Here is an 18,136-nt window from a genome sequence, read left to right as displayed (position 1 = left end):
AAAGGGTGGGGTGGGGTTCCTGGGTCACGGGGATGGGGTGGAGGCGTGGGCTTGGGTGGGGTGCTCTTTCCAAGGGCCGGTGCAGACTCGATGGGCCAAATGGCCTCCTCCTGCACAGTAAATTCTATGATTGGCCCTACATAATTAAGAGCTCAACATATGATTCTGAGAGGTCACTTTTACGAGAAGATTCTAATATGGTTTTGGTATATTATGAGACTAGTCAAATATTTGGAAAGTTAGGTGTGTTTGAAAATCCTGGATGTTACTTTTTGTGCTGCTCAGGTGGAAGATGTCCCATTCTGGGCACCCAATATCAAGCAGCCCCTTAATTACAGCTACAAACAAAAGCTTTTCCTATTAGAGGTTTTCAAACTTTTCAGTGCAGTGACCTCCTGCAAATATGACTGTGAAGGCTCACCAGCCCCCAAATTTTCAAGAGTGTCAGCTACCCAACGGAAACTGATACCATTGTAGCAAATTCACTCATTTGTGTTCAGTCATGCAAATAATGTATTAATAAGTCACAAATGGAAAATTCTAATGACCTTGTATGGTGCTGGTATTACCTTGAAGGCCCCTCGGATAGAAGCTGTTCAAAGGTTGTGGCTAATGGATGTCCATTTGTCACACCTTGCCATCTTGCTGAATGAGAATGCTGTTTAATAGTAAACCGGGGTGGTTTGTATTATAGTCACTTATCATCTAAGCTGAGATGTGCCAAACCTTTTTTGTAGAGCTCTAGCAGGCAAGGGAGAGAAAAGGCTGGAGAAATTCTACCAGTTTGAACTGATCCCAGTCCTTACATGGGGAATCGTGGATGAGGACTTGCACCTGAAGACTCCATAGTGTCAAATGACAATTTGAGGAAGCTTTATTTCTCTGCGGTTTTTCTTTCCTTCCTGAAGCATTGACTCTTGTTAACAGTTCCCAATGCACCACATGTAAGCCCTGTCGTATCTCCACTCAACATTCACGTGCAGAATTTCCACCACTGCTCTCTGGATAGTGAACAGCAGCCCAGGATATTACTCTCTTCCTCATTAAAGACATGCAGAGGCCAATGGCAACACAAAAATCATTTACAGACTACAATGGCGAGCTCAACAAAAGGCAGGGAACAAACCTGATTAAGAATTAAATAGTAAAATGCAGTGGATTATCAACCTACCTGCATTTGAGACATAGACCATTAAGCTGTTAATGTTCAAAGTGGTCAAATTCACTTGCCATGTAGGTTGATGTCTTTTTGCTCTCAACAAAAACAATCTGCCCTAGTCCGATAGATGGTCCCAGACGTGCTTTCAGATCTCGATAACCCCTAATATTTTGGGATAAACTTTACTCCCAATTAAATATTTAAACCCAGATAACAGAGTCAGACCATGGTTGCCAACTTATGTAAACATGTAACAAATCTGTTGGTATTGATTTCTTTCTTGGCACTGTCAAATCTATATAAACATTTGCATCTGATGGAAAGTTTCCAGTCCAGATTTCACATTCACAAAAGCAGCAATCATGAATAATGACAAGCGCGTACATGGAATTTCTGTCCTAAAAATGCCCGCATGGAGGGGAAAAGAGGGACCCAGCGCATCCCACAAAAAATAAGAAATGATTTTGTTAGATTTTTCCACTTCCCCTATCTTTTAATTCTTGTCCACAAAACAGATACCATTTTCGAGACTTTTGGCATGGAAATATTTATTCTCCAACTTGTTTGGTTTCCTCCTGTGCACTACAATTGTATTTCTTCAGAAGCCTCCCTGGCCTTGTTCCTGTCATGAGTCTTCCTTTTACCAAATGTCAAACCTCTATTTTGTTTCTTCGGTCTCCATTTGCAATATTTTGGGGGCAGGCATGTTGGTGTGCCATACACACATGCAAATTTGCCAGGCCAGGAGCGGTTTTAGCATCCTCGTGTCACTTCTGGTGATCTCTTTTAGGTGGAGGAGGCAAAAAGATGACCATGCAACAAAATAAAACGAGCAGCAGGGCTGAAGGGAGGGAAGAAAATGACACTGCAGTGATAAAAAGACAAAAATGTAGAGAACAAAATTGTACATTTGATAAGAAGGGAGAAAAATGGAGCAAACGCCAGGCAAGATTGGCGAATACTGAGCCAAAACCCAGCAAAGTAGGAAACAAAAGGATTAAGAAAGGAATGGTAATTAGTGAGTAGACTGACGAGTCAAACACGAGGCTGATCTTAAGCTCCCACTTAAATGTTGATATATTGATTTTGGGTTCACAATGCTGGTATAACACTGAAGTCAGGTGCTCGATAAAGCCAGGAGCTGAAATGATGGAAGCATAAATTGTTGCCTTGATTTTATATGATTGGATAAAGCAAATCAAATTTTAGAATAACATTAGCCAGCTGTTGCTGTGGGATGATCAAAATATCCTTTATTCAATGGCTAAGGCACTTGATTTGCATGCAATCCACCTTATTCAACTTAGTTAATGCAAGTACGTTTTTGTGGTTATTTCATATGTATATCTGACTGGCAAAATGCAATCCATTTATGTGAGATCCTTTGTGATGTTTTTCTATGAATTCATCTCTATGTGAGCATCTAAAATGTGATTTCTGTAATGAGTGTTTAAAAGATGGCCAGGCTGGGAGAGGGAAGATCACAGAGAGGAGGGACAATTTTAAGCTGTTAACCTGTGTACTCTCCTTGAATCTTTATTTGTTGAAGACTATCTCAAGAGCGACTACTTCTACTTCAATGGAAAAGACATTCCTATAAATCAGAAACTTTCTTGTCTTCAGTTTTCTATTTGTCACATCTCTCTGTATGACGAGGGCAATAAAAGCTCAAAGAATAATCCTACCTACTTATTGGCCATGGCTGTGTGTTCCTAAGGACTTTGAGAGAAGCTATAAGAACAATGGACGCTGTCTTTTCAAGGAGTCAACCTCCCATTCGGCTATGTTGTAAGTTTGATTATTCTGCATTGGATCATCCCACTTTTTTTGCTTCTGTATTATTTTGTCTTGAAATAAATTTGGACAAATTGTTTTTGCTCATGTGCAGTGGTCTGGTGGCGTGGTAAGTGGTTTACTATGTTCAGAGTTAATCGTTAGACCTGGGCTATGCTGAACCGCACATGGCAGAGTATAAAGATTGGCTTCACAAAATACATTGTTCATGAAAATCATAAAGACAAGACAACATGTTGGCCAAAGTACAAACTGTAGCAATCACCTTCAGGAGACCATCTTAAACTGCCTGAGCTTGGCAACAGGTGGAATATAAATCCAAACCATGATTATCGTAGCTACTATTAAACATCCATCTTTTTTATCTTTTTCTTCATTGGTTAGGTGTCTTTTCTTCTCATTGGCTGAGTCCAGGAACTACTTAGAAGCATTTTTGACATCTGAGTCGGGCCACTATTGGAGTGAGAACAAGAAGTGGTAAAAATCTTCTCAAAAAGCATCAATAGAGATCAGGATTCCTGGATTACTTATTTTGAGAGTTGACTATGTTTCCCTTTCAGTTTGACAAAAGAACGTTGTGGGGAAAATTAAACTACAAAATCACCAGATGGATTTGTGTTGAAAATGGATCTCTCCACAATAACCGGTGTAGTTCCAAGATGAACAATTTTTCCTCTCCAAGTGTAGTGTAGGAATTTCCGTAGTTTTATTTATACCTTGATGAGCTGCATTATTGGACACCATGGAGCCATAGGGGGCTACGTAAATTTCAATTTGTTTGCATTAATTTGCAGAGATATCATGTTGCTGATACTAACAGATTTTGGTGTTCTGATTTAGGATTTATCCACCACTGAGGTAACAGCGCTGAAAACATCTATTTCTAAAACCTGCAGGTATCCAAAAATTCAAACAAGACAAGCCAACAAGTAAGAAATATTAGCGCAAATAGAGCTGAATTTTGAGGCTGGACCCACCAGGGCTTGCAGATTGCATTTCATCCACTTGCTGTAATTGGCACAGCTCAACATTAATGGCTGCTTTGATGTTTCTATTCCAAAAGCAAGAAAAAATGGTTGAATTTTTGTTACAAACTGACTTGATTTGGTAAGGACAAGAGTTTTTGTGTCATGTACTGGAAGTAACTAATTGTCAGAATTGAAATAATCTTACTCTACCCTTTCTCCTCTCCCTTCCCCTTTTAATATAATGGTCCCAGATCAAGATGATGGGCAGGCGCTGGTCCCTGGCCTCTGCTAATACTGTATTAAAGCGGCTACTAGGAGTTGCGCGAAAGCAGGAGGATTCACTTAATTTGTTTTCCTTTCTCTCCCTTCCACCACCTCTGCTCTATCCCCAACTTCAGTTCAGTGCCTCACCCCATGAATCCAACTTAGATTGTGGCATTTCTTTACATTGTTTTAATTATATTTGCTAATATGCTTTGCTCTGATTATATTTTATAATCTAATGTAATTCCAGCTGTGAGGAAAAAAAATACATATGATTCAACATTTTTCATGCAAATATATTGGATGATCTATGACCCAATAAGCCCTCCCGGAGCACCGTTCCTTAATAAGCCACTGAGGGGAGCAGGTTAACAGTTGCTGCAATACAGTATTATGTTCCGTTTTCAGGGCCAAAGTCTTGCCTACTCAGTTAGCCCAACTAAGATCAACAACTTAGCTACGAAAATTGAACTGTGGACCCTGGACCCTATCACATTTTATAAGATAGCAAGGTGCTCTGCTCTGCCATCTTATTTCTGTATATTAATATTCTTAAGACTTTGTATATATATCTTTAAGGACATGCAACACCACTCAATTTTATTTCTCCAAAGTGCCAATGCTGCAGCTATTCATAAATTATGGTGTTATCTCGATAAAGGACTGCCAAATGGTGGTTTATTGGAAGTAGCTTTTCAGGTTGAAGTGTTACGGGTCAGCTTAGATCAGTTGTTAGCACTTGGCCGGAGTCAGAAGATCCTTAAGAGCAGAGAAGGCTGAGGGGGGACATGATCATGGTGTACAAAACTGAAGGACATAGGGTGGATAGGAAGGAACCTTTCCACTTAGCAGAGGGGTCAACAACCAGGGGGCATAGATTAACGATAAGGGACAGGAGGGATTGGAGGGAAAAATGTTTTCACCCAGAAGATGGTTGGAATCTGGAACTCACTGACTGAAAAGGGTGGTAGAGGCGGGAGCCCTCAACATTTAAGAAGCCGGGGCAGCATGGTGGCACAATGGTTAGCACTGCCGCCTCACGGCGCTGAGGACCTGGGTTCGAATTCCGGCCCTGGGTCACATTCTCCCCGTGTCTGCATAGGTTTCACCCCCACAACCCAAAAATGTGCAGGGTAGGTAGATTGGCCATGCTAAATTGCCTGTTAATTGGAAAAAATAATTGGGTACTCTAAATTTATAAAAAAAAAATTTAAGAAGCCTTTAGATCAGCACTTGAAATGCCATAGCATACAAGGCTATGGACCAAGTGCTGGAAAATGGGATTAGAATCCCATTTAGGGGCAGCATGGTAGCATGGTGGTTAGCATAAATGCTTCACAGCTCCAGGGTCCCAGGTTCGATTCCCGGCTGGGTCACTGTCTGTGCGGAGTCTGCACGTCCTCCCCGTGTGTGCGTGGGTTTCCTCCGGGTGCTCCGGTTTCCTCCCACAGTCCAAAGATGTGCGGGTTAGGTGGATTGGCTATGCTAAATTGCCCTTAGTGTCCTAAAGAATTGGGGGGGGGGGGGGGGGTTGTTGGGTTACAGGTATAGGGTGGATACGTTGACTTGAGTAGGGTGATCATTGCTCGGCACAACATCGAAGGCCGAAGGGCCTGTTCTGTGCTGTACTGTTCTATGTACTCTATAATCGATAGGTTCTTGATGGACAGTACGTTGACACAGTGGTTAGCATTGCTGCCTCACAATGCCAGGGACCCGTGTTTGATTCTGACCTTGGGGCGACTGTGTGGAGTTTGCACATTCCCCCCGTGTCTGTGTGGGTTTCCTCCCACAATCCAAAGATGTGTAGGCGAGGTGGATTGGCCACGCTAAATTGCCCCTCGTGTCCAGGGATGTGTAGGTCAGGTTATGGGGTTGCGGGGATAGGGAAGTGGACCTAGGTATGGTGCTCTTTCGGAGGATCGGTGCAGACCCGATGAGCCGAATGGCTTGCACTGTAGGGATTTTATGATTCTATGGCCAGAGGGCTGAAGGGCCTCTTTTTGTGCTGTAAAATTCTGACTCTCTGGTTTGAACCCAACTCCAGTGCAATACAGAGTTAGGTACTGCATTATTGGGGTGCTGTCCTTTTGATTGTATGTTAAAATCTCATGGCATTATTTGAAGAGTAGGGAGATGGCCTGCCCAACGTTCCTCTCTGAACCAACAGCACCAAAAAAAATGAACTGGCCATTCATTCATTCATGGAATATTGCTGTGTGCAACATGGCTGCTGCATTTGCTTATATTATAGTGCTGCCATTCAGAGTAATTCATCTGATGAGGTTTTGGCGCTATATAAAATGCAACTCTTTATTTAAGCTGATGAGATTTTAAAATCGCCTCATTAGATAACATTCAGCACAGAAACATTGCTGAGATCTCAAGAATCTTTGCTAGTCTATTACTCTTATTAATACATATTAAACCATTATGAAACTGTTACTTCTGTGCTGTCTTGCCTTTTTTCTGCCGGTTTCTCCATTTTATATTTTAAAATTTGTTTTTAACATTTATTTTTATCATTTATAGCATTGCAATAGAACAGAACATAGAATTGTCTAGTTATTTAGTAAATGTACCTGTTTTCCTGTGGCTCTGTGACTTGTCTATTTTGGAGCAGGCACCACACTGTTTAAAATCATGCTAAGGCTGATTTTTTTAGCAGAATGGGAGACAGATCGCTTGGAGTCCGATCTGACCGGGTCTGAGTGATGGATCAAAATTGTGATGTTTTTCAGCTGACTGCTTACGCCAAAAATTGCAAAACTCCCAGCAAGATATTTATTAGCAGCCAAGGTAAGAGCATGCGCAGAAAGAAAGCGTTTCATCAGCGGAATTCTGAGGGTTAAGCACGAAGAAATGCACTTGTATACTTAATTTATAGTCACAAATCGAAGACAAAATTGCTAGGAAAAAAGCGATAAATTTTCTCTTGTTTGCAACTTGTAGCAAATTTAGTGCATTCATTGGCGGCATTGAACTTAAATAAAACACTGAGGTGGCTGGCATGTTGCAAGCTGTTCTGCATAAATCCTTTCACAATAGCGACGAGGAAACTCTGAATCGTGAAGAGCTGCTGGAAGCCATTACCTGAAGGCCAAGTATGCAAAAATGCACTCATTTGCAAGGCTCAGTGCTTACCATAATTGAGCTGACGCTATGCAGTCCCAACTGATGAAACCACCATTTAATGGAATATGTTGTCTCCTTCTAAATTCAGGAGGATTGTGAGAATGCATGAATACATTGTGTAGCAAATTCTACTGCTTTCCACGTTACTTGTGAGGAGTTCTTGGTACGTTCTGCCTGCATTATAAAGGCTTTTCAGCTACCTATTGCCCAATTAATGGCTGTTCCATGTAGGGCGGAAAGGGAAGAAGGTAAGCAGGGGCTCAGAGGATCATTAACTAGTCCTTGGAATTCCATACAGAGCAGTGGAGGCTGGGTCATTGAATACATTTGGGGGAGAATTAGAGTTTTGATTGACCAGGGGGTTAAGGGTTATGGGGGGTAGGCAGGAAAGTGGAGTTAAGGCCACAATCCGATCAACCATAATCTTGAATGTCGGAGAAGACTTGATGGGCCAAATGGCCTCATTCTGCTATTTCATATGTTCTTGTGGGCTGAATTGGGTCCAAGATAACATACCTGATGATGGAAGATTAAAACAAAGTCAATTGCGTGATGGATACCTTTGCCAGACTGGCCAACGGTACTCCAGGACACAAATGGGGATTGACTAGCCAGTCTGGCTCATTAATGGCACTGATAGGGGTCTGTGATGCATCCCATCTGGCTCCAACAAGCAAATGCTTAATAGACAGGTGATGGAAGCATAGTGTTTCATTCTATAAATTGTGCAGTTTTAGAAAGTCCCAATCATGCCCTGCATACACTGAGAGGCTGCTGAGACTTCACTTTTCCTAACCTGTGCTCTTTGGATGTGGGTAAGTGGGTTGTAACATCAGATTTGACAGAAAAACAAGTTAAAGAGGAGTGTTTAATTATCTTTGTGAATGGAGCAGTGATCATTTGATAACTGGCTGAATACTTTGGAATTGATTGAATCGCTACTTTAAGAATTCAGGATCATTCTCCATAACCTCTCACCAGTGATGGTAAGATCTAGAACATAATTTGATGTCCATAATAGTATTTAACACGAGTAGAGTTCACATTTTATGGGCTTTTTATATGCGAGAAAAAACATGGACAATGTACTCTCTTTGGTGTTTATTCAAATTAATATTACTCTTCTGATAAGAGTTGTTATTCCAGTGGAATTGCCTTTTAACCACCTGTATGTAACGTACCCTCTAATTTATTTTTTTCGTGCACAGACCCCATAGGTTTTTTGGGTGGTAACTTAAAAGGGTCAACTAGTGCGGGGCCTGGGAGGCAGGTGGGGCAGTGGTTAGCACTGGGACTACGGCGCCGAGGTCCCAGGTTCGATCCCGGCTCTGGGTCACTGTCTGTGTGGAGTTTGCACGTTCTTCCCATGTCTTCGTGGGTTTCATCCCCACAACCCAAAGATGTGCAGGGTAGGTGGATTGGCCATGCTAAATTGCCCTTAATTGGAAAAAAAAATAGGGTACTCTAAATTTATTTTAAAAAACCTAGTGCGAGGCCTGTGTGGAAACCTTTCTTTAAAAATTAATTTAGAGTGCCTAATTATATTTTTTTCAATTAAGGGGGAACTTTAGTGTGGCTATTCCACCTAGCTTGCTCATCTTTGGGTTGTGGGGGGTGAGACCCACGCAGACATGGGGAGAATGTGCAAACTCCACACGGACAGTGACCCAGGGCCGGGATCGAACCTGGGACCTCGGTGCCGTGAGGCAACAGGGCTAACCCACTGCGCCACCATGCCGCTCTGTGTGGAAACTTCTAATCGTGCAGCTTAGAGGAAACGTTGCCTCCATATGCCTGTTTTATCTGTCAGTTCATAAAACCTGAGCAATATAAGCTTGCTTCATCTGTTTTGCTCTTATTGTCTTATTGTTCTGTTCTCCATCATCGGTGTTCCCAGTTCTCTTTAATCCCTCTGTTTGATTATCCACTATACCTTATTCTGTACTTTCATACCAACTTGAAACATATGCTGTGTTTGCTCTTGTACCACTTATTGCTTCTTGCCACCTTCTTGTACAGATGTCTTCTCTGTGTATACATCTTATTTTTCTTTTCCAGGACCTTGACTTAGGTACAACTCCATGGCCACTGCCAGCTATCCGGTACCTTGACCAAATGAGAATGTATGAGATGGTGAGTATTGACTAGCTGTTTGAACTAAGTAGTATGACAGCACAAATTAATCCTGTCCCAACCCAAAATCCACATACAGCACGTTTTTGCATGGTCATGGATATCGATAGGAAGGCTCCAGTTTTGCCCTCTTTAATGCATATTGTGTAAGTTGGCTGTTGTGTTTGCTTATGTAATGACTATGCATCAGAAGTGATCCATTATTTGGAAAGGCCTTTAAACGTGTAAGAACGTAACATAAGAAATAGAAGCAGGAGTAGGTTACTCGGCCCTTTAAGCCTGCCCCTGAGTTCTACCTCGACTCCACCTTCCCACACTATTCTCAAATGTTGATTCCTTTATGCATCCAAAGATCTCTTGATCCTTCTTGAACATACACCTTTTAAATAAATTTAAGAGTACCCAATAATTTTTTTTCAATTAAGGGGCAATTTAGCGTGGCCAATCCACCTACCCTGCACATAGAACATAGAACAGTACAGCACAGAACAGGCCCTTCGGCCCTCGATGTTGTGCCGAGCAATTATCACCCTACTCAAACCCACGTATCCACCCTATACCCGTAACCCAAACAACCCCCCCCCCCCTTAACCTTACTTTTAAGGACACTATGGGCAATTTAGCATGGCCAATCCACCTAACCCGCACATCTTTGGCCTGTGGGAGGAAACCGGAGCACCCGGAGGAAACCCACGCACACACGGGGAGAACGTGCAGACTCCGCACAGACAGTGCCCCAGCCGGGAATCGAACCTGGGACCCTGGAGCTGTGAAGCATTTATGCTAACCACCATGCTACCGTGCTGCCCCTTATCTTTGGCCCCACAACATCTTTGGGTTGTGGGGCTGAAACCCACGCAACGCGGGGAGAATGTGAAAACTCCACACGGCCAGTGACCCAGAGCTGGGATCAAACCTGGGACCTCGACGCTGAGAGGCAGCAGGGCTAACCCACTGCGCCACCGTGCTGCCCTTGTATTTTGTATAATCCATTTCACAACTTCCAGATGACCTCAGGCTTTTCATCCAATGAAGTATAACTGAAGTGTGGTTGCTGTGCTATGCAATGAGATATGCAAACAGCAGTGGGGAATTGACCGGATAATGTTGGTAGAGGAATAAATATTGGTCTGGACATGATGGAAAACTGCTCTTGTACTTGCTATCTCTCTGCACATCGTTAAAACTTGTTGAAACATACTTCTTTGATTGAACCTTCTTTGGACACCTCCCCAACTTATCCTCTGCAACCACTTGGTGCCCATTTCTTCTCTATGAAACACTTTGGGATGTATTGGACAGTAAAGGTGCTATATAAATGCAAGTCATTGAGCTATCAGTGGAGTTTCGAGAACTCAAATTTCATGAACAAATGATTTATTGGCCTCTGGTCATTGCTCCTGAATCCATGTCGCCAACAGCAAGAAATCAATCAGGAGTGGAACTCTGCTTTGAAAACTAGACAAAAGCAATCTACTGACAAGTGGCATTAATAAGGAGATTTCTTGTTAATTCCCTCCAAACAACCTTTTTAAAATAAAACCATTTCGAGTCATTCCAACTTTTTTAAGGTTTCACTAAGAAATCCTGTGTGCATATGAAGCAGGCTAAGCTGATGATGCTTGTGAGGTAATGATGTAGACTATATTTAAACAACAACAGTCTGAGTGATGCACGAGATCTGATGCACTGTACGTCTTGAAACACAGACCAAGAAGTCTAACACGTGCGCGAGTCAAAGGGTGTTTTCTTTCATCGAATGTTAAGAGTTGAATTTTTTTTAAATTTAGAGTATCCAAGTCATTTTTTCCAATTAAGGGGCAATTTAGCGTGGCCAATCCACCTACCCTGCACGTCTTTGGGTTGTGGGGACGAAACCCACGCAAACACGGGGAGAATGTGCAAACTCTACACGGACAGTGACCCAGAGCCGGGATCGAACCTGGGACCTCGGTGCCGTGAGGCAGCAGTACTAATCACTGCGCCTCCGTGCTGCCCTCTACTTCTATATTATTCTGTCGTTCGCCACTCGTTTTTTTCTCTTTCTCTGGATCTCACTTGTTTCCATTTTATGCTCAATTTGTCTGACTCTTTCTCATGCTCGCTGTTTGAGAAATTTTGAGAGACATACGAGTGATCAGTATATCTCAATTGGCTCAATACTGGTATACCTACTTCCCAAGTCAAAAGATTATAAGCTCAAGCATCACTACAAATATCACTCCATAATCTGGATCTGATGCTTCAGAGCTATGCTTGCAGAGTGCTCTAGTGTCCGATGCCTTTTAGCTGAGGGAATAAACCAAGGCCTGGTCTGCATGGCAGGTATAAAGTGCATGGCACTTTATTTCTGATGCAAAGCAAGGATATCTTCCAGTGTCCTAGTCAACAACACCAACAAAACAGATTAAATGGGCACTGATTTCTTTTAAAAATTGGATTCTGCATTTGACTGTAAAACATAGTGACTACACTTTCCAAATAGTTCATTTGCTGTAAAACACTTTCTCAAGTCCTGGGAATTTGAGAAACAATAAGCAAATACAGAATCTTTCTTTAAGCAGAATTGCAAATTACCTCACAATGCTACACAGTTCGATTGGATAGATTGCGGAATGCTAAATTTACAATTGTCTGCGTTTTGCAATATATCAAAATCTGTCTTCGACTGCAGTAGCTGTACTAATGATGTGGGTGGGGATTCCCTGCCACCGGTAGCGGAATTCCCAAAGTGGCAGAGAATCTCGCGTCGGTCAAAACAAAGGATCAGCGACGACACTCTGGTCCCCCACTGGTGGCGGCTCAGGGTTTGTGCACTGCACTGGAAGGAGGATGCAAATGGGTCATTTGAATCCATTTGCATTCTATTAACAGGCTGGACACTGGATTCTCCATGCCTCCATGATGCTCCGACCCTTTCAGCCTGGATTCACACAGATGTGGACTGGTGCAAGTATTTGTCCTGATGGGGTGGGCCAAGGGGGTATGTATTTAATGTGGGTGCCCCCAATGTCTATCGGAGGACCTCCCGCAATGCAAATCCTGTCCACCCCCAAAGACCTCCATATCAGAGATCTGTTCTGCACCCCCCCCCCCCCCCCCCCCCCCCCCCCAAACAGTCAACCTTGTCTAGAAGCTAAAGAGCAGCCCAGGCAGAAACAGTAAAAAAGAAAAAAACACTCCTCTTCACTTACCTGTCCCTCACACCTGCTGATTCGGACAGATGTGTAGAAAGCAGCAGTTTTTACTTCACAGAAAGCCAAAACTACATCACCTAACCACAAACAAAAGAGAAAATGCTAGTAAATCTCAGCAGGTCTGACAAAGCTTTGACAAAGAGTCATCGGACTCAAAACATTAGCTTTTTTTCTCTCCCTACAGATGCTGCCAGACTTGCTGAGATTTTCCAGCATTTTCTCTTTCATTTCAGATTCCAGCATCCGCAGTAATTTGCTTTTCACCTAACCACAATGTTTATAAACATCTAGGAGTTAAATGCTTTCACTTTTTCTCAGTAGAAAGTACTTAATGGCTTTTGATGTGATCAGGAGCTGTGAATCATATCAAATGTCTAGAAACATTGTGGTTAGGTTCAAAGTGGGGTACTTGGGGATGCATTCACACGTGAAGGGAAATTAAAATAAACAATCGCGACACCTGGCTGTCTGTAAACCATTACCCTGTCAATTACAGCCTACTAAAAGCTGGTTCTCTTTGAATGTGAATAGACGACTCGCAGATCAAAGGATCTGTGGGGGTTTACAACCTTGTGATGTGGTTTTGGCTTTCTATGAAGTAACAGTGTTGCTTGTTATGCTTTCCCTTAATTTGCTCTGTTTTAATTACCTTTGCTCAACAGTCGCCAGGTATCTTTCTGATCAATAACTCGATACACCAGTTAGTAAGTTTGAAATCAATACACATTTATTTACACACACAGTCAATAATTACTCATGCATAAACTCTACTCACTAAACTACAACTACTACTAAAAGCCTACACTTAGCTTCGAGTGGCCCACCCAGTCAGAGGAACAATGGCCGTTGTCCGGTTCTGATACTGCTGGCTTTGAACTGGTACGGAATAGTAGCTAGGAGCGTCTATCTCGTAGCGTGCATTGACCTTAGACTTACTTGGTTGATGCAGCTGCTAGGCAGGTCACTCCTCGCTGAGAGCCAAGGCCAAGAGAGCGAACTGAACTTGGGGACTCTGCTTTATACCCCAAGGGGTTTCGCGCCCTTCTGGGCGGACCCCGGACTTCGTCCCAATTAATTGGACCATGTCCCAATCGTTCATATTGATTTTCTCCAATACCAGAGTTGTTCCCTGATCGTTGGGCCGTATGTGGCCGTTGGCCTGCCTTTGTTTTAGCTCCCACTGGTGCCGGGGAGTCTGTCCTGGTCTTGATTGTTTCAATGTTTCTTTTTGTCCCTGGAGATAGCTCATTAATATGTTAATGGCTATTGGTTTCAGTTCTGTCTGGGTTCTGCAAATCTTAATACACAGGAAACCTTGCACCTGCTTGTTTCTCTGGTGTTGTCCGTTTTTCCCTGCACTCCTTGCGAGTGTCCATTTTGGAATTGGGACGTGGCCACCCCAGGTGGCTACAACAGCAGCTGATATCTACACCTGTTTGAGACAGCAGGTGTTAGGGACAGGCAAGTGAAAAAGGGGCAATATCCCACTGTTACTGCATGGACTGCTCTTTAGCTTCCAGGCAGGAGTGACTGATGTGGGAGAGGATGCCCGTACTGATCGGGGTTTTGTTGGGGGGGAGGGAGCAGGCAGCCACCACACCTTAGTATCGGGCCACCTGCTCAAAATGGTGTCCCCCCGATTGCAGGATTTGGAACAGAATCCCTCGAGCTCCCTGCCATGCATAAAGTTGCATGGCATGGGAGAGGGAATTACAACTGGACACCGCTCTTCGTGTCAGCGCAGACCAGGGGCGATTCTACTCTGGTGGGAGAACAGTCTTCCAAATGGAGAATCCTGCCCATGGTGTTTTATGTCCAGTATGTTGGGTGATTATTGATGCCTGAAGAATATGGTCGATGTGGATGCTTTATTACTGTTAATGTTTCAGGCTATCTCATTAAATATCTGCCAGCTAACAAATTCCTGCAATCTTTAAGCATGCTTTAAACATTCCTTCCAGTGAATGTGAAACCATTGCCAGGAAACTCAGTGTACACTCTTCAAGCACCACGCAGAGTGTAAAACTGTTCAAAAACCATGTTTGAGTATGTAAGTGTTGGTGATTTAATTGTTATTTATAGCACACGAATCAGTGTTAAATTTCTGTCTGCACTAGTTTAATACAGTTGTTAACCCATCTCTCATCAGCATTATCCTGGATTCCAGTGTTTAAACGGCAGAAGATGGAACGGATGAATTCAATGCCAGTCCCAGAACGCAGCCGCTCAAACCACTTCCCTGTCAAATGGTCAGCTCTTCGGTTGCATTAAGGGAATGGAAGAGTTGAACAGGGCTAAAATGTGTCTCAACAGCACATCAACATCCTGGCTTCGAGGTTGCATTAAGGGAATGGATAAGTTTAACCATAGTCAGATAAATAGGATCAACTGGAAATTATGAATCTACATTTATGCAAGAAGTGGAGGCCTAGGAAAAGTAGCCATGGAAACACTGGGGAGACTGGGAGTGCAATGGTAAAAGGTTTGCTTTAATTGAATTCTGACTCCATTTTCTTGTTGGTTATGCACACTTTACACCTATTTATTTGGGAAAAATCGATTAGAAGGACTATACTTCTCCCCACCCTTTAAATCTCCCTCTTCCCGCGCACCCCCCCCCCCCCCCCCCCTGCAATTTTCTTCTCTCTCTCTCTTTCTCTCCCCACCCCCCTCCCCATGTTATTTCTGTCTCTTGTTCTCATTTGCATTCTGCTCTCCATTTTTTCGCCACTTAGGGTGGGTGAGCAGGGAGACAGGAAGCTCTTGGGGCATGTAGATGGCTGAGTGAGCAAATGGGCTTGTGAAGCACCGGTAAAGGTGGTCAAATAAGTGAACAGGTGAGCAAGCAGACGGCTGGACCTCTGCATGCAGCTCCCATTTCCTGTGCTTGCTTCGCAGGTTTATTTCACAGTAGGGTGTGGGAGCCAAACATACCAGAACTGTAGGAAATGTTACCCAGGTTGGATAACGTTTGAGATGGGTGGGAATAGTTTAAAGAGATTCTAGCTAATTAGCTGGATTGGGGAAGACCCAGATTGGAGTGTCCATGCCCATTTATGACCAATTCTGGACAGATCAGGAGTGGCTGGCTGGGCAGGGACAAATTTAGTTTTTTAAAAAAAAAATTCCTGTAGCATTGCTCATGGGTGCACCAGGACCACAGATAGCAACCTTGCAGCCAAACTCAGATCACAAAATGAGGTTAGTTCTCAGATCACTGAATGAGGTTTGGCTTCAAAGCCCGATGCTGCTTCTAACAGTATAGAATGAGCTTCCTATACTCATTAAACCACAGTTGATCCCTTGACCTGATTATGGTAGAGTGATGGATATGCTGTGCCTCATGGATGGCCAGTTTTGAGCTGCTAGAACTGTTGTGAATCTATCCCATTTAACACCATAGTAATGTCACACAATGTGACATTCTCCTCAGTGTGAAGATTGCACATTGTCTCCACAAGGACCATGTGGTGGTCATTCCTACTAATACTGTCCTGAACAGATGCACTTCTGACAGGTACATCGGTGTGGACAAGGTCAAATAGATGTTTCTCTCTTCTTAGTTCCATCACCAGCTGCTGCAGGCATAATATGGCAGCAAAGTCCTTTAGTCAATAGTGATGCAAAGCTGTCTTGGTGATAGATGTTGAACTTCTCCATCAAGAGTACATTCTATGCCCTCTCTCCTTTTGCTTCCTTGCACTCCTATCCTCCCTTATGTTAGTATCTAATAAATTCTGCTGATGGATGTTAAATACATAGTTTAAGATAATAAGGTTAACAGGTGTTGGGTATTGATTGATTAATTAATTATACTTTGATGTATATACAAAGAGTCAACCAACATTGAGGGAGATTGTGTTGGAATGGAGAAATAAACCCTGCAATAGACGGTCTCTGCGGTCTCTACCAAAAGCATCCTGGTCTGTGTCTTCACAACCAGGTTTGGGGTTTTTCCTGACATCTTCCTCCATATAAACGCTCTTAGCACAGGGCTAAAGAGCTGGCTTTTAAAGCAGACCAAGGCAGGCCAGCAGCTCCCCCTCAACTTACACCCTCCTTCCTAACCCACTTGCTTCTGTAACCATCCTAGAAAAACATCCAAGTCACTTACAACTGTCTAGTCTTTACTTCTGCATTCTACAGCTGTTGGCCTTCTCAATAATGGCTTTATTTCCACCGTTGATGCCCCTTGTCCCCAGTAAAACTCCAGCTGTTCCCTAATGCAATCTCCACGTATGTTCCCTTCAGCCCAAGGGGTGCAGGCTTGGTATATATCTTGTACAATTAGTTTAGCCATTCATAGTCCGATTTGGCTGGGCTACATCAAGTACAATTGGGCCCAGTTCACCTTTGTCAAAACTGCTCATTATTCCAGGATCACTTTGAAATGCAAAGACAACCCCCACTATCTCCTGAAACTGCTTTCCACTGCCACGTCCAACAAAAAAAAGTGAGAGAAATTCATGGACAGCTTTGTAACTAATATTGAAAATATCCAATCAACTGTCTCATCCTTCCCCCTCTCCTTGCCTACCAAGTCAGTCTTTCTGAGCAGCAATTTAGCGGGGCCAATCCACATAGCCTACACATCTTTGGGTTGTGGGGGTGAGACCCACACAGGCACAGGGAGTGACCCAGGGCCAGGATGAAACTTGAGTCCTCGGCACCATGAGGCAGCAGTGCTAACCATTGCGCCACCATGCTGCCCTATATAAATGCAAGATGTAATAACGTTTATACACTTTTCCAACTGAAATTATTGGATAGCTATCGGGACTGCCATACCTGGCTACTTCCCCTCTTTAACTGGGATCTTAAGGCCAATTGTAATACCCTCACTGTTGCTCCAGCTGAGATTAGCTAACTTGGCACAAAGTGATGATCAAACCTGGGATCATCTTGGTGTGTGTCATTCAGCACTATACCAAGTACCCCACTGAGCCATTAGCGCACTTGTCTTTTTTAGTATGCAACCTCACACTGGAGCCAGAATGTCCTTTACCATATCTATTTATGATTGATTGTATACATATGCATAAAAGTAATGAACAGTTTTTATATGTATATTGCACTGTTTAAGTTATTTTGAAAGTAATTTGAGAAAATATGTCCCAGCATGCAACTGATGTACAGCCATGTTGGATAGTATTGAGTGGTTGATTTGTATACTTCCTTGTGAAGGTATAAAAACTGCCCGAATGACGATTGTCTTTTTTTTAAAATAAAGTTTTATTTTAAATTTGTATCCTTATTTTAGTCACTTTCGTGGTCGCCAAACCACACTCCAGACTGCATGGCAAAAGTTATACTTTGACAGCTGCTGAGGCCTCAGTGAGACTCTGCAGAGTAATATCTCTACCCGGTGGCACAATCCTCTTTTGAGTCATCACAAAAGCTTCTAGAGTGTGTTATCACATAGGAATTTAATAAATAGCACCAAATCATGCAGAAGAACTTTAGGTATGGTTTGTTACAACCTACAA

The 18,136-nt window shown here is 43.0% G+C and overlaps 1 protein-coding gene across 3 annotated transcripts in view; it reads left to right on the top strand.

The window, feature by feature from the left end:
* The window catches only part of LOC119958146 (zinc finger CCCH domain-containing protein 10-like), an 86,482-nt gene extending 68,586 nt beyond the window's left edge, over positions 1 to 17,896 (top strand). The window contains exons 1-4 of one of the 3 annotated variants that reach the window (XR_005458967.1): positions 52 to 4,060; positions 6,854 to 6,984; positions 9,379 to 9,453; positions 14,800 to 17,896. The gene's annotated coding sequence lies outside the window, so the exon portion shown is untranslated. Of the gene's footprint in view, positions 1 to 51; positions 4,061 to 6,090; positions 6,985 to 9,378; positions 9,454 to 14,799 lie in introns of those variants that run through there. The other 2 variants (XR_005458966.1, XR_005458968.1) reach the window with 2 other exon arrangements.
* Positions 17,897 to 18,136: the final 240 nt, after the last annotated feature.

This window comes from Scyliorhinus canicula, chromosome 28 (genome assembly GCF_902713615.1).
Source record: "Scyliorhinus canicula chromosome 28, sScyCan1.1, whole genome shotgun sequence".
Classification (NCBI taxonomy): domain Eukaryota; kingdom Metazoa; phylum Chordata; class Chondrichthyes; order Carcharhiniformes; family Scyliorhinidae; genus Scyliorhinus; species Scyliorhinus canicula.
The sequence above is the reverse complement of the archived record's forward strand: the minus strand, read 5'-3'. Positions and strand labels throughout refer to the sequence as shown.